At 41.6% G+C, this 25,474-nt stretch overlaps 1 long non-coding RNA gene across 1 annotated transcript in view; it reads left to right on the top strand.

Moving 5' to 3' along the window:
* The first annotated feature begins 9,151 nt into the window (after positions 1-9,151).
* LOC118494023 overlaps positions 9,152-25,474 on the top strand; it is a 17,491-nt gene continuing 1,168 nt past the window's right edge. Inside the window, exons 1-2 of the long non-coding RNA XR_004896104.1 lie at positions 9,152-9,258; positions 17,331-17,335. This is a non-coding gene — a long non-coding RNA (uncharacterized LOC118494023). The remainder of the gene's footprint in view (positions 9,259-17,330; positions 17,336-25,474) is intronic.

Here is a 25,474-nt window from a genome sequence, read left to right as displayed (position 1 = left end):
TGGCGGGAAACCACTTAGGGGCAGTTGCATGAATGTACACACACACATCCACACACACACAGACCACACAACATATTCATCATCATGCGTCACACTAACCCTTTGTGTGTGTATATTAGTGTGTGTGTATATATATATGTGCGTGTATGTGTGTGTGTGTGTGTGTGTGTGTGTGTCCCACCATCCCCCTGCTGCCAGTCACAATATTTTACTTTCTATCTCTTTCTCACGTAGGAAAAGTACAATGTTTTTATTGCGGTTCTATCGCCCATTCTCAAGTTTTTAGCGGAAATGACGTGTTGGTAACAGATGCGATGATTGAAATGAATGACTAGCTCTCGTACAGGTTACACAGGCACACAAGAAAACTGCCCACCCCAGCTTTAATTCATACGATAGATGCTTACACATTAGCATGACGCAGCAGAGTAAGTAATCTACCAGGGATGCATTTCGTATGATTCAACCTCAAATTGATAAACAGATCTTTCTTACCACTTCCTTTCACTTTATCAGTTCAGATCGAATAAAACAAACACACAATAGGCTTCATTCTCCTCCATTTCCTTTCACTCATCTCCCTCCGTTTATGGATTAACCTGTCCATCCTCCCATCCTGCTTGTGTGCCTGCCAGCGTCAACATCACTGCCGGGTGACCGCAGGGACAAAATACACACTCATCTACACACCCAGATGAAGCTGTAAAGGCCACGCAATGTGGTTAGGAGGCAAAGTTCAAAGCAAGAGGGAGTGGCACGGGGTATAAGGGCCAGAAACACACATATACACACACACAACACACGACACACGAACGCACGCACGCACGCACGCACGCACATACACACAGCCTTTCATAACAGGTAGGATCACGCTGTTCGCCCACACACGTACATTCTTTTCGTTCCAAAGCCAGGTAAACAATTTGGTCCAGAGGGGAAAAGCACAAAGAAGTATTAACCACACACACCACACACACACACACACACACACACACAAGTGCGTTTCACTATCTTTGTGGGGACCCATCATTGACATAATGCATTCCCTAGCCCCTTACCCTAACCTTAACCATCACAACTAAATGCCTAACCTTAACCCTTACCCTCACCCTAACCATAACCTAATTCTAATCCTAATCCTAAAACCAAGTCTTAACCCTCAAACAGCCCTGTGAAGTTGTGGGGTCCAGCATTTTGGCCCCACAAAGCTGTCCGGACCCCACAAGTATACTGTATTCCCGTTTTTTGGACCCCACGAATATAGTTAAACAAGAACACACACACACGAAGAGAGCCTCATACCTTTTTGCCAGTAGTGCGTCATACCAATCCTGCTTGCAAATTTGAAGCTCATAGGCATCTGCAGCATTCATGAAAGTTACAGTGAAGACTGTGTGTAAAAGGGGGAGAGAGAGAGAGAGAGAGAGAGAGAGAGAGGGAGAGTTACATAAGAAGTCCCTGTGAGATGGACAGCATCTCTTTACCGCCTGTCCTTGCTGATCAACAGCCACCCAGCCTCACAGTCCCAGAGGAAAAAAATAAAAAGACGTTACATAAAACGCCGTTCACCATAAATAAACACACACACACACATAATGCGAGACATGGAACCGTGAATTACACACACGCACACACACACACACACGCACACGCACACACACACACACACACACACACACACACACACACTAAGAGAAATGTGCGGCTAAACACATGAACAGAGTAATTCATCTGTATCTCTCCTCAGATCTCTAGCCCCCACAGTGCTTCTTTCTTACCAGATGCGTCTCCGTTTACAGGAACGTGATGATCACCTCAGACCTTTAACCTCCTCACTGCTGCTGTTTATGTTGCTCATAAAAGGAACTGATGCTAGATGTTTAGGATAAGTGCATGCTGAAGATGGAGATGAGATGAGTTTACGCATTACTCAGAGCACAGTGTGTTGTTGATGGTGAACTTCAATCAGCCTGAAGGGACACACACCCACACACACTAGGATATTAGCATCTATTTCCAGTCGATTCTATACGGAGAATGTGTTTGATCATTTCAAACAAACAATTTTTCAGTCTTGTGCTTTCTTTTCTTTTCCTCTCATTTCTTTACTTTTCTTCTCAGCCAGAAGTGGGGCCCGAAGATTAGTCATTAGTGGTGTCACTTGGACAGGTATGTCACAATCAGGCCGAAAGGTTCCACTTTTGCAAAATTAATAGAACAACAATAATGTACAGATTGCCATGACATTTATTAGGCAATTTCCCTGCTTGCCAGAGATGGAACTTTTATTGTATTTTGGACAGTTGATGGAAGCAAAATGTCAACTATGCAGACACAAGATATCATGTTCACAAGGGAGAAACCCATTTGTTTTTTGCAGTACTTTCACAAAAGATCAGTGGTGTAACGTAACTAAGTACATTCACTCAATTACTGTACGTAAGTACAAACGTTGAGGTGCTTGTACGCCAGATTTCATTCATTTAGGCCGGATATCTGTTGCCTTCTGTTGGGCTTCCTTTGTGTTGACGTTCTAACCTCCGGTGGATTTGTGAGGACTATGGTTAACTGCTCCTCAGATCTCTGCAGGGTAAATCCAGACAGCTAGCTAGACTATCTGTCCAATCTGAGTTTTCTGTTGCACGACTAAAACTACTTTTGAACGCACACACGTTCCACCAAAACAAGTTCCTTCCTGAGGCTATTTTGCAGCAGCACCGCGGCTATTCCCGGTTCTTAGCACCGCCCAAGACGATTGTGATTGGTTTAAAGAAATGCCAATGAACCAGAGCACGTTTTTCTCCCATCCCGGAATGCTGTGTGGACTAGCCAGACCTTCCTCTGTAGCGCTGTGGTGGAGGAAGGTCTGGCAAAGTGAGACTATTCCGCGAAAAACGTGTGTCATTCTGCGTCACTTTGTAACACACGTTATAATGCTCGCCTAGCTGCTAGCGTAGCACTCCCTCAAACCAAGCTAGTTAGAGCGGAGGCCTGAAGAGTTCAGGAGACAGTGCAGAATTAAAACGTTACGTATGAAAGACACATTTGTTAACATTTAAATAACTTACCACTCTGAAACGTCTTGCTACTGTCTAGGTTCTACGAGCCGTAGCCATGGTTACCAGCTGAAGCGGGTTTGTTTTGGATCATACTAGCTTGCTCGTCAGGCCCCGCCCTACTCTGCTTCTGACTGGCTAGTAGTCCTTACCTAGGTACTGAGCATGTGCGACTCCCAACAAAGATGGAACAGACGTGTGATGTCTCACTCTGTAGCTAAAACAGAGAGCTCAACACACAGGGTGAAAAGAGGAGCTGCAGCAATGTGCAGTACAACAAATATATGGTGTTTTTTCAAAATTAAACCATGTAAACCTATTCTTGTACAACCTCTAAATACAATTATGAACCTGAAAATGAGCAAAATTTGAGGTCTTTAAATTAACACATCTTAAAGGCGGATTCTCTGAAATTGCCGAAATATGCAATATTTTTTTAAGATTTATTTCGTTAGGACAATGCACATTAATCAACATTTCTGTAAGTGCGCCAGTGTTAGCCAGATGGCTCATTTTCAACTGTAGTCCTAGTTACCTAGCATGCATGTCTTTATGGTGGGATGAAACTGGAGCACCCAGAGGAAACCCACGCAAATACGGGGAGAACATGCAAACTCCAAACAGAAAGGCCCTGCCCGGACCAAGGATCCAACTCTGCAGTCCCAACTTGCTGTGAGGCACAAGTGTTACCTACTGAGCCACCGTGCCATAATATGATTCCGGAGCAATGACCCTGAAAGTCACATCTGATCATATCAAGTCACATCTCTCTCCTGCATGCTCACAGACAGGTAGATAGACATCTGGTCCTGGATCAGTGATGAACTAACAGATTTGCTATAGTCCTGCAGACACTGATCCCTGATGTGTCTGATTAAGAGGCAAAACAGCAGACACGGCAGACACACAAAACTAATCACAAGGACAGGGACAGCACAATCATTAGTACAGGACATGTGTCTTTATGTGCCTTTATGTGTGGATATATTTGGCACAACAAACATGTCCAGCTCATCTTTTCTGGCCTCTCAATTGCTAGTTTTAAGTCTTCTTCAATAGAGCATGATTATCTGTTTGTAGATTATGGTCCCATCTATTTTAAAACTGGTAATAAAGCAGGAGATGCTTTAGGGGTGTGGCTACCTCCGACCTGTCAATCGTGATAGAGGTTTAGCAATGCTAACCATGGCACTGTGTACATTAAAATAGACCTGAACCTTTTTTTGGGTGTTGTCTGAGTTTTCGTCTTACACTTTAACCCCCTTACTGTGTTTTCACTTCATCAAAGTTAATTGGACGACATTGGTTGCCTAAAAATGTCTTGTTCAGCATTCTCCCAGCCAAGATAGCTAGCTAGCGGTAGCATTAGCTGGTAATTTAAGAGACAGCCTGCCGTTTTTTTTAACCAGCTCTGTGTACTGCCGGCATTAAATCTCCCCTGGATGACTTGCTTCAGAAGGGTTGAAAATCGGCGGCTTTCTCTCTGTTAGCGTTTAGCTTAGCACAGTGCCATTAAAACCATACACAACACTGGCTTAAATGCGCCATTCTCCACAGCTCCGCTGTTTTTGTCCAAATATGGTCACTTGTGGCAAACTCCTGGCTTCAAAACGCAGTCCACAAACCAATGGGTGACATCACGGATGCTACGTCCTTTCTTTATATACAGTCTATGGTTCCTCCCTTGTGTTGCATAATGTGCCTATGATACCTTACAATACATACACATATTACTGACAGCTGCTGTGCTTCACATGAGTCCAACACACTGATGCAGCCTGGTTCTAAGACTTATTCTTCTCTGCACACATATATTCAATACACTCTCTGGACGTATTAGGTGACAACATGGCGATGGATTAAATTCTTTTTTTACCAAATTCAGCTCTGCAGCTGCAGACACATCGTCTCCTTGTGGACGAAGCAGTAGGATTACTGTGTTTTAAGCCACTCTTTATCAGCAACACCCTGTTTCACAGTTATACCAGTACATTTACACTCTACCACTGGCAGCTGGGGGTTAAAGCTGCACTAGGTGGGAATTTTTCTTAAATAATTACTGCAGTTCCCTCTAGAGCTATGATCGGGGTGCTTTGCTAAAACACTTTGAATTCCCTTTCACCTTCTTGATTTGATCAGAATTTAAACCAGAAACCTTCAACTCACAACGCTACTTCTAGCCTACCATCACATCACAGATCACACCATACTAATATCTACAACAACTGCTGCCTTAAGTCAACATAATGGTGATCTGCTGAGTAATTTGTGGTAACACCTCAAAGGCCCAAGGAGTGTTTTGTATGTATTTCCCCTAAGCAGTGCAATCTGAGCAGCAGGGCTTAGGGGAATCGCAGTAAGCACTGTTGGAGCTTCTGTATAATAATAGGAATGTCCACACACTAGTCAGAACGGTAGAATCTACACGAGCCGGAGTTTAAACTGTATCCACAAGCAACATTGTGCTCACTGTGCGTCTTTGGCCTAAATGTAATAAAAAGAGCAAAATAGTAGGGATAGACCGATTATCGGCCCTTGCCGGTTATCATGCCATTTGTTTTTGGCAGTTTGCAGATTATCTGTATCTGCGTTTTATTTGCCTGATAACCGATACATGCTACTTTGGCTCGGCTCCAGCTCTGTGTCTGTCCCTCTGCTCCAGTTTCTCTCCCCCCTGAGTCTAACTTAATGTCCCGCCCACAACACTATCTGACTATCTTCTACTGGGTATTACGTTCAACGTTTCTAATTCATTCAATAATTGCTCAAAGCATTTAAACAAAGTTTTGTGTTGGAGTTTTTAACATTCCAAAATCTTAATTTTGACTTAAAGATTAATTTTCATTTTCACTATAAATGCATATCGGTTCCAAATATCGGTTATCAGTTTCATTAACTACTAATAATCAATATCGGCCTTCGACACATGGCTGCTGGTTTCCTACACCGCGCGGGACGAACATGCCCAGTGTGACTGACAGACAGCGAAGGGAAGCCAGACCAGCAGGGAGCACACGGCCCTGGAGACACAGCCACACAGTGCTAGCGTTGTTCCCGTTGCCCTTGGACTCCAAGACATTTATCCACCGGGTTTGACAGACGAGGACCCCCCCCCAAGCCAGGAGAGAGAGCGTCTCACTGGCTGAGGGAACTGTCACAGCTCAAGGGACTCTAAAGCATCAATGCAATGTAGCAAATGCAGTGTTAACATGGCCACAGCCAGGAGGGAAAAGTCAGCATCCCACTGGCTTGAAGGGAAACGTCAATCACCACCAATGCCAAATAAGGAACCACAGTTTTCCTTAATGATGTAACTGCAGCGCTATGACAAAGCTCTTTTTCTGCCAACTACCTCAGTGTGTGTGTGTGTGTGTGTGTGTGTGTGTGTGTGTGTGTGTGTGTGTGTGTGTGTGTGTGTGTGTGTGTGTGTGTCTCAGGGCGCTGGTTTTGCTGCATCCAATGTGCCGTACATCGTGTTCCTGAGTGGCGTCTGACAGCAGCTCCGTGTGCTGCCAAAGAATGTGCTTCCTGGCACTGGCCCTAACCGCCGACTGTCCTACCCACACATACACACACTTACACACAAGCACGCACGCACGCACTGATCTCTTTCCTTCTATCAAACAGACACACTATCATTTTCTTGATGTCTCCTCCTTTTCCCCTTCATAGGTATTTGTTTGAGCGAGAGAATGGCTTGGTATGTGATACACACACACACACACACACACACACAGATTCAAAAATAATCCCCCCTCAGAAACACATCTGTTTTCTGTAATTCCCTTGCCTGGGTCCAGACCCTTGAATCTGCCTACTCCACTGATTTGTGTGGCATCATGATATGAAGCAGCGGTTGAAAAAGCAATTGATCCAATCAGCGCCACAGGCCGGACTAACGCCGTCGTCAAGCTGTATCAATATCGCCCGACATTGTAGTTTGTTTTTGCTTCGCTCCGCTCTTAAAACCCGGAAAACAGTACGTTAGCATGGCATCCGGCAGATACGTTGGTCTCTAGTGATTGTTGTAGGGGAAATCGAATCCCCCTTCCCATGCATTTCGCGCAATATCATACAGAGTCAATGCAATGATGCAAATTTGCAGCGGGCAAAGCCAATAACGCAAATGGGGCGATGCAAACACTCATCATATCCATGCAAGTTTAATACATATTTTAATTTGAGCGATCAAACTCACACGAGTTACCGACAAATAACAAATAACAAATAACCCATATTACAAAAATAGACTAAAACTAACACTAAAACTAATCAAAACTAAACTAAAGCATTTTCAAAAAATAAAAACTACACTAAACTAGCAAACCCGCTTTAGAAACTAATTAAAACGGGTGCCCGGATAGCTCAGTTGGTAGAGCGGGCGCCCATATATAGAGGTTTACTCCTCGACGCAGCGGGCCGCAGGTTCAACTACGACCTGCTGCCCTTTGCTGTGCTGTCCTGTCAAAATAAAGGCCGAAAATGCCCCAAAAAATAATTTTAAAAAACTAATTAAAACTAAACTGAATTTCAAAACAAAAAGCCAACAAGAAATAGAAAAATAAAAACTAATGAAAAATTCTAAACTATAATAACCTTGCTGTGGACGTCATCTTGGGCTTTGTGGAAACACTGATCGCCATTTTTCACCATTTTATAGGCCAAACAACTAATTAATTAATTTAGAAAATAATCGACAGATTAACTGACTATGATAGTCGTTAGTTGCAGCCCTAGTCTTGAATCAAGTCTGATGAGTCATTTTTGAACCAGAAAAATAAAAGTCCCTATCGAAGAAGACTTTCTTGACTAAATGTGCAAGTTAAGAATCCGGATGAAGTAAAAGCTGAAGAATGTTTTCATTAAGCTGTCGCACCACACTTTAATACTAATTGCAGTCAGTTGTCATACAGTCCCTGTCTATGTTTGGCCTCTCCGTCTCATCTCTACAAGGTCTGACATTTTCACAATGACACGAGTGTTGGTACATAAGTGTTTTCATGTGTATTCTGTGGGCAGGAGTGACAGCTCTAATGAATGAACACATGGCTGAGTATGACGTTGCAACTCCCAGGTGAAAACCCCAAGGGTTAGAGGCAGTTGATCTGTTACCACGTTGACACACAGCACAACCAACAGCTGAGTCATAACACGACACATGAACTCTGACACTCATTAGAGTAGTTCTCTTACGGCTGCTTGGCAATGTTCAGCCTGTTCTCATGAACAGTTCTTCGTTCAAAAAGCTACGAAAAGTTAACGCACTGTAATCCGTAAGCATTCCACGTTTTATTTGCTGTATGCACCACATTAACCGCCGCTGTATAAGAACGCAGCTGGCCACGTAGGAAGGAAGTAGCGGTGGATCGGTGGGCGTTAACACACAGGACTTTCAAGCTGGAGTTCGCTTCCTGGGAGGAAAACAACAGACTTTCACCCAAGAAATGCGTGTTCCTTGGGAATGTTTTAATCCAAACCATTTCTAAACTTAACTAGTCGTTTTGGTGCCTAAACTTAACTTTTGTGGCCGCCTAACGCTCACATTTTGTGGCCTAAACTTAACCCTAATGTCCACCGAAACAACCGGCAGCTCACAGTGCTCTGTACCCGGCTCAAAGTCACCTATTCTCGGGTTAACTGAACCACCAACTACCGCTGATACAACAGAGTACCATGCGGAGCACCATGCAGAGCACCATGCAGAGCACCATGCGGAGCACCGTAGCCGGCGTCGCAGAGCTCTGTAGCAGCTAAACACATCTACTAACTGTCGCGGATACGACTGAGCTCTGACGGAGTTCTGTAGCGGCTTAAACAACTAGCAACTGGTCTCGGCGTCTTGGAGCTCGTAGCCAGCCGGCGTCACGTGACCAGCCGCCGGTATCCTAGTTTCGTAAGATAACTTACGTTTTGGTGTGCATACATTTTTTTGTTCGATATCATGCGGACCAGTTCATGAGAATGCTATGCAATGTTACTCCCACTGTTGGGTGCTATCTACTAGGGAGGAGCAGTTCAAAAAGAAAAACAGAGTTTTGCCCTCACCAGATCCTGCAGACCCTAGTCCATATCGACAGTGTTTAATGTACGGGATTGCTCCGGTGCCGCCGGAGGTTCCGTCGGATGTCCCTCATTTTCGGCCGAATGTCCATTACCTTCCGCGTTCTTTGTGTTGGCTTTTAAAACTCTGGTGGATTCATGAGTCCAATTTGAATTTTTTGTTGCACAACTAAAACAACCTTTGAACGTACACATATTCCACCAAAACAAGTTCCTTCCCGAGACTATTGTGCAGAGGCACCGTTGCTCCATCTGGTGCTTAGCACCGCCCAAGACGATTGTGATTGGTTTAAAGAAATGCCAATGAACCAGAGCACGTTTTTGTCCCATCCCGGAACGCTGTGTGGACTAGCCAGACCCTCCTCCGTATCGCTGTGGAGGAAGGTCTGGCAATGCGAGACTATGCAGACCCTAACCCAGCAATGTCCCAGCAATTTCTCGTCATTAGGTTCTCAAATGGACTCAATATATTATTTCTAATAGAAAACATAAACTGGTTTAAAATTATTTCTATGTCTGTTACTTGTGAAAACACAATACAAAAATGTATGCCTTTCTAAAATGCACGTAACAACTTGATAGCGTTCTCTGTGCTGGTACTGACACGTTTTAGGGCCTAAAAATAAGACTGGGAGCCAGAAATGGTTGAGAAGTCTACAAAGTGAGGATTATTTTTTCTTTATCAGTAAGCTGTTTACCTTTCCAGGGAAAACTAACTTTAAATCAAGCTGAAATAAAAAAATGTTTGGATTTAGCTGATCCATTCCTAAAGTAGTCGAGTACAACTCCAATAGTCCATAGTTTAATCAAGAGTCACGTCAACTTTGTCATAATTTGGAATGAGATCATTTTGATCCTTTCGTTGATGGTCTATATGTTTCGATCCTCAAATATGAATGGTTTTTTTTGCTTTATTTAACAAGGAAAAGAACTGACATCACTGTTTTGTAATTGAGCTGCAATATGGGGGGCGCTACAGCCCCACTGCACCTCTGCTAAACTGCCACCAAATCCTGTCTTTTTGATCTTAAAAAAAAAAAAAAAGATGAAGTTGAAATGTTTGCAAAAGCTACGCTCTTTCACTTTCAGGCTGTACTGAATTTATGCGCTTACCGGGTACAAGAGCATAAGTATGGAAGAGGATTAGAGCCAATGTGAAAAATGTATTTGAGTTCTGAGTTTAAAGTTAAAGTTTAAAGTCAGAATTCTGAGAATAAGAGAATAAAGTCAGAAGTGTGAATTCTGAGTTTAAAGTCAGAATTCGGAGAAACTCTGACTTTAAACTGGGTTTAAACTCAGAATTCTGACTTAATTCTCAGAATTATGACTTTATTCTATATACATTTTTCACATGTGGCACTAATCCTCCTCCGTACATAAGAAATGATAGTAACAACAACACTTTCAATTTGTCACTCTCAAACTCTACAGACGAAGTGCATGAAGCAGAGCTTCTGTAACCACAACGACTGAGAAAAATCCCCTTTATAATGGCAACATCTTTCATGCTGCAGCTTATTAAAAAAATGTATCAGCATTATACTATGAACTGCATGAGCTCCTCTGCAGGACAATGTTGCTAATAAGTGGAATAAACTTCCTCGGCGGGTAATTACGCCAATTAAAATGCAAAACACTGTACCTCCGAACGGTGTACAGTGAACGATGGGGCTCTTGAGATCATTTATAGACACATGAAAAGAGTACTACTGAAAACCGCTGCTTTAGCAATCTATGAGGATGCTTCCTCCGAACACGTGTGCACTTTGACCTGGAATCTCTCCAAGTCACACCAGCTGGACACGGGGCGGAAAAACACTCTCCGGCAGCAGAGAAGACACTTTGATCTTTAAATAACTGCCTGAAAAAAACAGCCAGCAGGCAGACAAAACAACCTCGTCACCAGTACTCACGGCTGTGTTTTTACCCAGCATGCAGTGGGAATACAAACTCCATCAGCGCTGTTATCCATGTGTTTCTCAATCTTCTCCTCTTTTTTTTTTAAATCTCCTCTCCTCGCTGCTTTTGACATCAGAGTAGCGCTATGGTTTTGCCTTGTGTGATCATGAATGAAAAGTGGAACATGACTCACAGACCTCAAAGGGTTCTAAGTAAGCCGGCGATGTGCTTACGTACATGTGTTTATGGTTGACTGGATGAATCATAGCGACGAGGCAGAGGGAGATATTGGATCTGATTGTGATTAACAATTTCTTTTTTTCACATACCATACATACAACTCGCAACATGAGCAACCACCCCCCTTCGTCAACATCACCCATCCAGACAAAAATCAAGAAAAGATGACACAGTAACTACAATATTCAAGACCAATTCAACTAAATAGTAACAAAGTAGAAAACAAACATATGTATAAATGACAACACCATAAGCCCATCACACACGTCTCTCTTCAGCACAAAGGTACTTTCCTCATTTCCTAGTGTAGACATCCGATCTGGCAAACCGTTTATATGACATTTGTTTTCAAACAGCGCCACCCTAGCCATCTCACAAGCCCACTTCTGGATTGACGGCACCCCTTCATTCTTCCATCCTCTTAAAATAATCTGTCTGGCTATTATTAAACTAGTCTGGACCCAGCTTCTTATGCACCTAGGATTGACCCATCTCCCAGAACAAATCATTTTGGGCTGAATGGAACCTGGGTCCCTGCAGTCAGACATAGGTTATCATGTATCCCGGTCCAAAAATCCTGGACCTTATCACAGGACCATAGGACATGAAGTAATTGGCCGTCCTCCATCTTACAATTGTAACAATTTGGTGTGTACGTGTATACACACACACACACACACACACACACACACATTTAAAGATAAACGGGTAGATGGAGAAGCAGAGGAGAAAATGTAATTACCTGCACTGTTCGGGCTGACTGGCGTCACTTCAAACTCCACCAGTGACTAAAAAAGAAAGCCTGAATTACATAGTGAAATCAAGTTTGTGATTGCAAAGGAAGATCAGTCAACCTCATCAACACTATTTGAACTTGAGGTGGAGGAAAGTCCCAAACGCAGTCATAGTTTCTTCTCCAAATTACAACTGAGAGCATCCACCAAAACCACGCTACGAGAAATGCAAGCAGTCCTACTGTAGCGTCCGATCTGATCTGGCTCACGCTGGCTTTTGGGCCCAGGAGAACCAATAAGAAGCAGGCAGGGCGGAGCCTCAGCGAGCTGTTAATCATATTACCCAACTTGTTGTTCCTGCAGGAGCATGGTGCAATCTGGTATCATTACAGCGGGCAGCAAAACAGGCAGGCTACAGAGCAGCTCAGAGGTGAAACCACAGGCACTGCTGTGACAACTGACACTACATTTGGATCTCAAGTGGCCCAAGCAGGCAAAGGATGTCCAATGGCAAGGAAGATGGACATAAACCACATGGTGTGTTTGTTTTGCTGCCCCCCACTAACAGGAAGCTGACACAGACAGTGGAGAGATGACAGGAAATGAGGGGAGAGAGAAATAGGGAACGGCATGAAACAAAGGTCCCTGGCCAGACTCCACCACGAGACTAACAGCGCCATGTACTCATGAACACAACCTGACACAAATACAATGTTTACACTATTTGACCACATATCTCTTGTAGTGTTAACGCAAATGCTTCCTGATGCGTCCCTGACAAGGACGTAACTGGAAAATATGTGGTCAATGCAGGACACGGTGGTAGTTTTGCCGACAGCGCACCAACGCTCTACAACTTGCCCATTTTACGAAGATGTTACGCCAAGGTCTAGGAGTGTCGGAGCGCAACATTAAAAGAAAAAAGGAACAGGAGAGTGGAAATTGAAATAATAAAGTAATTTATAACTTTGACATGAAACAATGTTATTTCACCAACACAACCAGAGCTTGACATTAGTACCTGCCAACCCGCCAAACGCGGGTAGATTTCGGCAGTGGCGGGTAATACAGTCACTCTCACTAGCCGCTTTGGCGGGTGGCATGCCTTTATATTTTAACACTGGCGGCTGGAGTACTGTGCCACTATGCTGCCGCCCAACACAGGAACACAGCTGTGACCCAGTGTGCAGCGGTAGCCCACGGCCGGAGTACGGTGGCCCGTATGGCACATCAGACTAGCAAGCCGTGGCAATTCCTTAAAATATCCCCCAGAGCTCCGTTCAGCGCGCGCACGCAACACGGCAGATGTGTCTGTACAGGTCATATACTGTATAAGGTTTAGGTTTGTAGAAGAAGTACAGAGAGAACGCGCAGCAGGACAATTTAGCAGGACATTTGGTCTGTGCGCTCCACTTCCCATCATCGAGGGCGCGTGCCGGCTGCTTAGTGACACACGAGGGCGCTCCAAATCACTTCCAACTACTTTCAACTAATCTTCTACACCCCTGCACCACCTTGCCTATGAAATAAGAAGCTACTCTTTTTGTCTGTATTTTATTCGGTTGCAAGTTTTAATACAAAAAGGAGCTTTACACACAGAGCTATATTTATCAGAGCTGAATATTTGATGACTGCATTGTTATATTTTATGCAGTCTTGATTTTGGCGTTTTCAGTGCTCACTTAAAAGGGTTGTGAATCTGGTTCTTCAAGTTATTTGTAGCACACCATAGTCAACTTTATTTAAATAAAACCGAATAAAAAGTAATTTTCCACAAAATAGCGGCTAGTGAAAATGCTGAGTGGCTAGTAGCTTTGGAAAAACACTAGCTACAGTGACTGGTGAGCAAAAAAGTTAATGTCAAGCCCTGACAATCTTATCTTAATAATTATCTATCGGAAGCTTACGTTCAGGGTGAATCAAGGCTAAAATAATAAACAGAAAATATATACAGAAGGTAGGGTAAGGTTAGCAAATAACTTAAGCAGCCGCTAAGCTAATAGGCAAACACAGAAGTCAAACAAAGAAACACATAGCACTCTAGCCACAGCTATAAAACACTAACCACCAAATTCACTACAGAATGTAACTCAACACAGTCATCACAAAGTCCAAATGGTTAACTTGAGGTCATGGGAATTATTCATTCATTAAGCATTTGACAGTGTAATCAAACATTACGACCTTTACGACGATCTTTATGTCAAGTCCAAATTGTTCCACTTTACTTAAGATCAAGGGAAATATTCATAACACAATTATATATTCAAATTTGTATATTAGGATAAACCCCTTGAGATGTATCATCTCGTTTTCGAGGGGGTCCCAATTATATCCCAATGTAAAACCTAACCACTTATGACATTTTATTGTAATGTTAACACATAAAGCTAAATAGTTTCTGTAAGTTTGATAATTAGGCCTGCTATGACATATTTAATACAGGTTAAGTTGTCTAGGTTAATGTCAAGTTGTTATAACACAATAACATAATCAAACAATGCTAACTTTGCATTAAAAGTGTCATCATTTACAGAATGACACTTAATGACAACAGTCATAAACATTCATAAAGACTCCTTCATGTTCATCGCAGGTGTCATGTCATGGTTATGACAGTGTCATGTCAGTCTCATGCACACCCCTACTTTTAGTACTGCCCATTATTTCCCATGCGCCAGTTTCTCTGCGAGCGTAATCCAGCCATAGAGAAACTTGCTGCAAATATCTGATCCATCACAGTGAACAACTCACCCCCACTATTTTTGTGAAAGTAACAATGTCTGGCAATGTTCTCAACCAAAGGTTAGAGAGCTCGCTAACAAATAAAAATAGCATCAGTGAGCTGTGTCAGTAAAATTAAACCAAGACAAACAATCAACCAATGGGGACAGCATAAAAGGAAGAACTGTGGACAGCTTAAAGGGAAGAACTGTGGACAGCATAAAGGGAAGAACTTGGTGGTTTCTTGCATTAAAAGTTACTGTCGAGGTTGTTGTTAGAATTTTATAGCTTCTTGAACACAGCAGGAGGGGTGTTAACGACGGTTCTCGCTTAAACCTTTTTTTTTTAGACCGATGCCAATATTGATATTTCAGAGTTTAAAATGTTTTATTACAACACATCAGCTGTGCAGTTGCTATCATCTTTAAAAGAAATACTAACTGCTGCCAACTGCAAGCAAATGAAGACAACAGTACTTGGCAAATAGCCGATTGAAATTGCGGCAGGGGCAACCGACAATTGGCCCCACTTGGCGTCAGTTTTGGGCGATCTGCCTTCATTGTGTTGTTGTTATGCCACACTCGGGGCACGTGACATTGCAAGTGCGGGTCTATCCCCTAATAGTGGCATCTCAAGCCAAGGGCAATTAAAACCCAATGTTAAAACTATTCTATCAGCCGCTGAGCTTAAATTATCGAATATAGGATTTTATTTTCTGTCATGGGGGTTCTTATCTGACCATCTTGAGCAGTATGCTCAAAAGAATGGCAATGGATGCAGCCTGGCACGTTGGAAATAAAAAAGGTCAGCAGCACAGTCAAGTAGTACAATTCATAGTTTATGGGCAAAATATGCAAAACCACTAATATGGTCCTTTAAAGTACAGACCCTGAACTTAACATTTGCATGTAATGAACCTAAACACACTCAAACGCACACACGCACAGTAGGTTTTTCAATTTACAGGGACTACAAGTGTGAGAATGCCCCTTAAAGTTCATAAAATGCCACTTAATTAAAAAAAAAAAATTATGGTGCAAAACCTCCGCCATGAGGAGTAGGGGGTTCCTTTTAACGCATTTCACCCGATTTACATTTTATTCTAGGGTGTTGTCAAAGTCCGTGCCGGCCGGACATTTCGAGCGAAAACACGGCAGCAGACGACGTTGGTACCATATATGGTGCGTCAACTGTCGCCAAGGGTGTGCTCAGCGGCGTAACCAAACAACACCTCGAGCTTAAAACCACATCATAACCGACCTAACAGTCCACATCAACGCAGGGGTCATATCTTGATCACTTTATGACTCGTGGAAGGTCTAGTTCGTCAGATCACGCCGGCAGGATGTGAGATGTAGAAGAAAAAAAAAGGAGCTAAGCTGAAAGGAAATGGTCTGAGGTTTCTCAGTTCTGTGTTCTTGATGCACATCTCCAACTGGACTCCATTTTTTTCTTTCTCCTGATCAGCTTCCTGTGTGTCCTCGTTAGTCAAAAACCCCTTTTTTAATAAATCCCAAGGCCCCTCTCTCCCTGATTCCTGTTCCCTCTCCTTACTAGACTTTCGCCAGCGAACGCATTGAGGTGATTTGTTTGGCGGTTTGGTAGGGTGTTAATTTAGAGAGGGAGAGAGAGAGAGAGAGAGAGAGAGAGAGAAAACACATTTGAAAGGAGGGAGAGTTTATAACGGCGTTCCTTTCTATTTTACACGTGTTGCATTCACTGTCCTTGAGCTTTATGAGTCTTGCTCCGTCCTCGAGTATGGACAGAAGTGGAGAAGTGACACAAAAACGTTCTTCGATCATGAAGCCTAATGTAACAGTGACAGTGTATGAACAACACTGCAGACTGGAGTGTCTGTTGACAGCAACAGAGGGCTGGGTTAAAATAACCTATTCTCCAGTTAACCCTTGTGTTGTCTTCCCTTCCACCATGAAATTGTTGTCCATCCAGGTCAAAAGTGAAATTGAATTTTTGGTGGGGGGGTTTTTTCAGCATTTTTTTATGCTTTTGACACTTTTTAAAAACGTTTTTGTCACTTTTTTGTACGTTTTGTTTGAAATTCATGGTCAATAGGCCTATGTCACGTAACAATTGAAGACCGGAAGAACGTCTCTGAGTGGGGATACGGCTCTTCCGGTTAGCTTTTTACAATGGCGGAGCCCGATTGATACTGCTGGACCAAGTCTCTCCGCAACCTGCCTGAAGTCACCTATGATGATGTGGTTGGGATTGTAAATGAACACTCTCAAAGTAAAAAAAAAAACATTTTGAAAACGGCAAAAAAGGCAAAAGGTACAAGACCGTGTACAGAAACTATCAGAGACTTCAATGGCAGAAGCTCGCTCTAGCTGTTTGCGGTTTCGCAGGTACGGTAAACGTTTCTATGGTAACAGTGAGTTGGACCAATCAGAGACGTTGCTGTTACGCTTAGGATTGTGGGTAGTGTAGTTTTTCTCCATTAAATCGCGGATAAAACATGTTTTCTTAAAACAAGGTTGATTTCATACAGACTTCGTTACACAACCACGTAGCTCGGGGTCAGTCTACCTCGGATGGTTTAGACATTATGGGATGGTTTAGACATTATGGCTGATAATCTAAATCCTTATGGAGAAAGGAACTGTTGACCGGAAGTTCTGATTCCCTACTCCGCATTCCGGAAGCAGGAAGTGTGACATAGACCTATAAACCTAATTTATATGACATTATACCTCATTTTTGAGTTAAAAAGGCAGAACTTATGAATTATTTTGACTAATCGTTAAGATCAGAGGATGTTGAGTGGATCACAGCCTGGTTTATGTCAAAGTTTAGTCAGGAGACGGATTTAAAATAGTTTAAACATGTTTTTCAAATGTTGAATGAATAAAACACCCAAAATTCAATGAAAGTAATCATTAATTTTACCTGCAAAGAACATTGTATGGGTTCCATACAACGTTCATCCATGCATCCATGTTATATTTGGGCATTTTGGTTCAAAGAAACCCATATTTCCCATATAACTTTGAAAACGGGTCAAATTTGACCCGAGGACAACACAAGGGTTAAAATCCACCTTTGTTTTGAGCGGTCTGATATCGATTAATAAAACCCTGAAATCGATCTTTTAATACATCCCTTTTCACCATGGATGTGGTGAATTGACCCCCTTTTTTAACCTGGTGCATTATAAAATGTATCTGAGGGTTGCTTCTTGCTACAATTTACAGCACAAGTTCTGGGTTTGTGTATGAGTGTGTGTGTGCATTGTTTCAACACTGAAGTGAACTGAAACTTCATTCATTCATCCATTCTGAATACACCGGCGTGACCAAAATCAACAATCTCATATCTCGCTGACTAAAATAAAAACCACACCGTCCTAGAGTTCTTTGGTGAAAGAGGACACATTAATGATAAATAAAGGCCCATTGATGACACATCGAGAGAGAGAAAGAAACCGAGTTGATAACGAAGGCTCATTATTTACGTGTCATTCTTTGGTTTCTGTGCAGCAGCGAGTCAGATGTCGGCTCCGCCGGTGTGGTTGAACCAGTAATTACAGGCGGGATGAGGTGAACGCCAGCTCGGCCAACCGTTGGAAATGTTCTGACAGCGGGTTTCTAACTGCGATGACAGATACTTTCATATCAAAACATGCAGTATCTAAACAAAGACCAGTTGTTCTGTTGAGACTCCTTTCCAGCAGCGGAAGAAGAAAAGTACTAATACCACACAAGTACAAAATCAGTGACACTTTACTTGAAGGTATTTACATAAGAGTGACATGGCACTGTCATGAAAACATGACACAGTCATGACACAGTCATAACTTGTCATGACAAAAACCGATTGACACTTACTAAAAGAAGCGTTATGTCATAAACGTTTATGACTTGTTTATAATGTTTATGACACGTTCATGACAGTGTCATGTCACTCTTATGTAGATACCTACATAACCCTTATATTGTGTTAGGGTCAAATTTGACCCATTTTCACATTCTGATATGTAAAAAGTGCCATTTCCTTTTTTATTGGAACAAGGCTTCACAATAGCCCCAGAAACTAGCTATTGTAACAAAAAAAAGATTTCACAATTTTAGTAAATTCTTTAAAAAATCTCTACAAAGAAAAGTAATGTATTAGTTTGCAAATATAAAGAGTGGTATATCTTAAGATAAAAAGGTCCATGGGGCCAAAAACAAACAAAGATTTAAACCAGTGTTTAAATGCAAATGAATACATAATAAGTTAGATATGAGGTTAAAAACTTTATTGGATGATAATAATAGTTTTTTGAGTATTATGGGCTGAGTTAGAATAGAATAGAATGCCTTTTATTGTCACTATACACATGTACAATGTGATTAAGAGCAACTCCTTTTCCAGTGCCAACATATACGTAAAATAAATATAACAACATGGAATAAAATTAAAAAAGGGGGGTAGGGTGCACAGTTCACAGAAGAACGCTATATATATATATATATATATATATATATATATATACATACATACATACATACAGTGTGATATGCAGTGTGTGTTATTGCGCATTATTTGAATATTGTCCAATAGTGGTGATCATATTCAATGAGTAATAGATATTGGACAATGAGAGTAATGATATTGCACAATATACAGATATTGCACAGTAATGGAATTGCACAGTATTATCAATATAATCAATACTATTAAATATTAAATATCACGTTAAATCACAGGTCAAATTTGACCTGCTAACACAGAAGATGTGCGCAGCTTTCTAACACATTACAAGGGTTAAGTAACAGTATGTAAGTATCATCAGGAAAATGTACTTAAAGTATTACAAGTAAAAGTACTCAATGCAGAAAAATCTTCACATTTTAGAAACTGGAAACGATCCAAACAGTTCTGTCAATCAACTAAGTGTTTAATGGTCCAATCATTTCAGATGGACTTGTAGGCCGTTATATTGTTGGCTAGTTCAATTTATAATAAAACATCAGATTTTATAAACTCCATGTGTTTTGTGTGCAACAATCTTCAATTTCTAAAGTAACTAAAGGTGTCAGATGAATGTAGTGGAGTAAAAATTTCAATCCAATATTTCTCAGTGGCATGAAAAGAAAAGACTCAAGTAAAGTACAAGTCACAAATTTGTACTTAAGTACAGTACTTGAGTAAATGTACTTACATAGTAGTTACAGTCCACCACTGCTTACAGAGAAACCAGAGAATGGTCCAATGAAACAGAAGAACTTCAGTGTGATTGTTCCACAAGACCACAGAGTTCCAACTACATTAACTCAAATGTAATTTCAAAATAAAAGTGCATAAATGGAGACAGATTACTCGACTCAGCTAATCGGCTGCACACTCCAAACGGCTCCGCATCTGCCTAGGGTGCAACTATCAAACTCTTATTCAGAGTTTTCAAAACGTGGACTCTCCTAAGTATGCCGCTTCAGCAAAAAAATGTACTCCATAAAATTGCTAACTTGAATCAATTCAATTCAATTAAATTTTATTTATAGTATCAAATCATAACAAGAGTTATCTCAAGACACGCAAGTTCCATTTTTAAAACCTTTTGTGTCGTTTCCAGCGTTGTGCATTCTAAAAGCAAGGCGTTGCTCTGTATTTCTTCTGAGAACAATTTGGAAAGTATGTCCTTGCATTTACAGCAACAAGTTCAAATGTGATGTGATGTTCAAATCAGATATTTCCAACACTGAAAATGTTGTGCATGATTACATTTAAACATTGGCTGCCAGTACATTTCCTGACATAGTTACAGGAAAACAATTCCCAGATCTCTCACAGCCCCTGAATAATCCTCACAAACACTTAATGTGCTGAGTGCTTCCTCGGAATCCCTAAAGTTTCCTTTTAATCAAAAATGTGGGGGTTTCTCCAGGAATTTACTTGTAATCCTAACATGGAGCCTCGCCCAGATCGGCCACGGCAGTGCGACTCCCTTTTTTATGTGTGTACTGAGGAAAAGACAAACCCTACACACACACACACACACACACACACACACACACGGCATCCTGGCCACACAAGTCGTTGCTGTTCATATAGCAACTGATTATTCATAAGCAGAAAATCGTTTGAGAAAAAAATCAATGTGTGTTCCTGTTAAATGAATTAGCCTCTTATCTAAAATGGTCATGGCCGCATGCTAATTGTGAAACTGAAAGAAACACTATGAAGACTTCCAGAAAGGGAAAACAGAGCAAGATGGAGGACGACAGACTATATATGGCATGTCCTGTTAACGAAGAGAAAGACAGTATTGCACTTTTCACATGCACCTTGTGAGTGTTTGCATGAAATAACTCAGGGACTCTAAGCAGGTTAGGACAAACACATCTCCCACGCAAGTACGTCAATACACAAAACCTTCCGCTTGGACTAATGCACAGAAACGGTTGCCTTGATGCTCCAGATATTTCACTCAGCTTTATGACTCAGTCGCAGGCTCACTCCACAATGTATATATATATATATATATATATATATATATATATATATATATATATATAATTATAATGTGTTTTAGGGATTTGAGACAAGATAAAAAAAGCATGCAGTTCTTGTGTGACCTGTGAAAATGTATTTGGTCAAAGCTTTTACTGACTCACTTATTGGTCATGACATGAAGAACTAAGTGGACAAAACTTGTTCCCATGTGCAGATTCTGATGTTTTTGAAACTTTATGAAAGAATTATATCTGAAGTCCTTAACACAGAGTATAAAAAAGCGTCTCACTTGTGTACTCTTGGGTCACACAACGTTAACAGTAGTTAGTTTATAAATACAAATTAGTTTCAAAATGTTTGACCAAAACTGACATGTGCAATGCAACCTTTTCAGTTATTTGGCAGGCATGGCTGCAGAGCACAGATGGTATTGAAAGGGGGATTTCATTATTTTTTCATTTCTTTGTGTTTTGTTGTGCATGATCATGGACCTGTAAACTCCATCCCAGGACAGTCTCTGGAACCATCCAACCAGGCTGCATCTTCACAGAAATTCTCCCAAATGAGAAATTGACATACAGTCTGAGGCTTCACGGATCATACGGACAAAAACAATTACCAATAGACTTGAAAATCAACAGAGCAAGATGGTACATCAGTCAAGTTTCTATTTTGTCATTCTTTCGTCGTGCCTCGGTTGAGTGTTTTCATATCAGTGCCGCATTACGCTACGCTCTACTTCCTGTCAATCACCTGACACCCACAGATAGAAATGAAAAGTCTTCTCCGGGATATAGTACATGGCTAAATAATTTCAGATATTCATATAAGCTTTGGACTAAGATTAAATGTTGCTTCAAGGTACACTTTAAGTTCAACAGCAATTCAATTGCTTTTCACATTACATGTGTAATGTGAAAGGTGTTGCTGGAACCTACAGAGAGTTATCACTAACTGCAGTTGCCCTCAGCTCAATGCAGCATTTTAGTGTCTTTCAGCTCATTGTTTGGGTTTTACAGCCTGCACCTTTACTGTGTTGTCACCGGCTGATAACCTCTTTAACTCACTGTAACTCACTGACACATTTGCCAGAACTGCCAGATTGCCAGTCCGCCTATGGTGGGGGGGGGGTTTAAGGGCTCCTTGGCTTAAAATAGACCCATGTTCTAGTGTTAAGTGTTTCTAGGGTTCTTGGTGTTTTTGGATTCACCCGTATGTTTATTAAAGCTCACTTTTTGTCCTGCCAACCTGCCTGTCTGGTCTCTTTCTTATGGCTCCTCCTTTTGACTCTCAAAACCGTGCAGCTTTAAATAAAAGCCTGTGACTTTGTTGTGTTTTTACAGCAGTTTCGATTGCCACTTTGTTCTTGACAGAGCGCAGTCAGCTCATATAAAGAGCTGCATGTGCCATGTACATTTCACTGTCACTTAGCATGCATACAGTGTCTGTGGACAGAGGGGTCGAGGACGGAACAAGACTCATAAAGCTCAAGGACAGTGAATGCAACACGTGTAAAATAGAAGGGAACACCGTTATAAACTTTCCCTCCTTTCAAATGTTCTCTCTCTCTCTCTCTCTCTCTCTCTCTCTCTCTCTCTCTCTCTCTCTCGACAGAGACAATAAAACCTAGTTTATTAGGAAATGGCTCATATGCGTTTCACCGGCGCCTGAACCCCTCCCCCCATACGGTTGCTATGGAAACATGCCATAAGAGGCAGTGCTTTTGACTCTCTGAGGGGACTGAGTTACCAGGAAAAACCTGTGGATCCACACCAATCAGAGAGCCAATCCAGAGAGCCAATCGTGTGGCGAGATCAGGAAGATAGAGATTAGCATGTCACATCTTTTGCATTCCATTTGACTAAGAACTTCTAGGTATGTGTGGATATGCCAATTACATGTTTTCTCTGTTTTTCAGTCATTGTTTTTCTTGAGTTTCTACCCCCCCCCCTCTTGCCATGATGACTCAGTGTCACCATAACTCAGGTTAAATGGTTCTGACAGCATAACAGCACACACAGGTCAAAGCCACCCCTAGCTCTCCGCAAAGAGGAAGTGATACAAAAATAAATAGCAGATGTCACATTACACATTACACATTAACCATTGCTGCATGTTTGGACTTTTTGCAAAAACTCCAAAAGTTAGTATCTGTAATCGGTCCTGAGCTAAATTCGGAGAAGCCATGCTGTTGTTGAATGATACAGAACATTTCCCATAGCAAAATAGGTTGTTTGTCAGTGCCTGTACCAGAACAACCTATTGGGCAATTCCAAAAACTACTCATGGTTAAAGTTTAAGTTTGGGCAACTAATGCCGACCTTACCCCAAGCTACTTTTCAAGTGATTCCACCATCACAGACTATTTTCCAATTTCTGAATGAAATCCTGAGAGTCTTGCTAGAATTGGGGTGCTCCCGTGGTCTCAATCTAAATCATGTGAACATTGTCAACAACCAATGGGTGTGCTCCCTCCAGCACCAAACAGGAAGCAGCAAACAACTAGAGCCAGTGGTGTTTATGGTTACTGTAGCGCTGCGCTAACTAAACGCAATTTTCTACCCTTCTGAAGCTCGTCATTCAACGGGAGTTTTACCGGCGGATAAACACAGACCTCCGGGTACTGGAGACATTCATCTGTATGTACGGCTAGAACATCAGCAAACTTTCCCTTAAAGTTACCAGCTAACACTAGCGGTAGCTAGCTAGCTTGGTTAAAGGAACACGCCGACTTATTGGGACTTTAGCTTATTGACCGTATCCCCCAGAGTTAGACAAGTCCATACATACACTTCTCATCTCATGTTGTAACTCTATCTGACGCCCCCACCGCTAGCCTGGTTAGCACAGATCCTGGGGGTAACCAGCTCCATCTAGCCTACTGCTCCCAATAAGTGACAAAATAACGCCAACATGTTCCTGTTTACATGTTGTGATTTGTACAGTCACAGGGTGTACAAATAACAAGGTCACATGAGACACAGCCATCTTCTAACCGTAAACAAACTGGGAACTATATTCTCAGAAAGGCGAAGCACTGCTACATCTGCTTCTTGGGCGGAGTGATTTGCTAGCAGCATCTGAAGCCCTGTGGTGAGGAGCAGAGAGTTCACCTGGAGTTCACTCAGAGTTGGAGTAATAGAGTCAACAATTACTAGATAGTAAAAGCACAGTGTCCTTGTTATTTGTACACGCTGTGACTATACAAATCACAACATGTAAACAGGAACATGTTGGCGTTATTTTGTCACTTATTGGGAGCAGTAGGCTAGTTGGAACCGGTTACCTCCAGGATCTGTGCTAGGCTAAGCTAGCGCTGGGGGCGTCAGACAGAGTTACGACACACACAGAGATGAGAAGGGTATGTATGGACTTATCTAACTCTGGGGGTTACAGTGCCTTAAGCTAAAGTCCCAATAAGTCGGCGTGTTCCTTTAAATCTTTTAAAACGAATCTAGTTGCAGTCTTTACATATTATGACAGTCTTTAACATTATATGTGAGAGGATTGTCTTTAGATGTGAGATGGTGTCAGATTGTAGTCTTTTCAAACTCTGTTCAAAGTCTTCTAGTGCAGGGGTCTTCAACCTTTTTTAAGCCAAGGACCCCTTCACTGAAACAGAGACAGAGCAGGGACCCCCTACTACATATATTTTATAAAACTAAGTTGCATAGTAAACTGGGCCTACATTAACATGTAGGGCATAGAATACTAAGCTATTCAAATAGCATAATAATTGTTGGCATGATTTTATAAATCAAGTTTTAATGTTAAACATACATGTGGCACAGTGAATCCTTAAGATGAACTAATCTGTGGGTGGCCTTAGTGACTACCTTTCCTATAGACCAGTAAGCAGTGGGGATTTTTATTTGCTAATAATATGTTGGATTGTAATGGTGGGGGAAAAAAATCAATACAGCATCGTTTCGCGATATTTTCTGTGGCAATACTGTATTGATACACAGACGCCAAGTATCGATCTATTATTATATATGCGTTGGTCAGTTTGTCTGCCTGACAATCCCATTTTGCAGCAATAAAATTAAACTTAGATGAACAAACAGAAATGTATCTTTTTAAATAAAACAGATGTTGACAAAGTTTCCTTTTGGGGACATCATTTGAAACTGGGAAACATTTTAGTTGGAAAAAAGGTAAAAAAAACATAAATATATCGCAGAATATTGCAATATGTTTAAAATCGCAATAATATCGTATCATAGCATAAGTATCATGATAATATGGTATTGTGGTGATTCTAACCCCTATTGGATTCATGTTAAGACATTTTAATTTTTGAAA

This window comes from Sander lucioperca, chromosome 20 (genome assembly GCF_008315115.2).
Source record: "Sander lucioperca isolate FBNREF2018 chromosome 20, SLUC_FBN_1.2, whole genome shotgun sequence".
NCBI classification, from domain to species: Eukaryota; Metazoa; Chordata; class Actinopteri; order Perciformes; family Percidae; genus Sander; species Sander lucioperca.
This window is presented reverse-complemented; position numbering and strand designations above follow the sequence as displayed.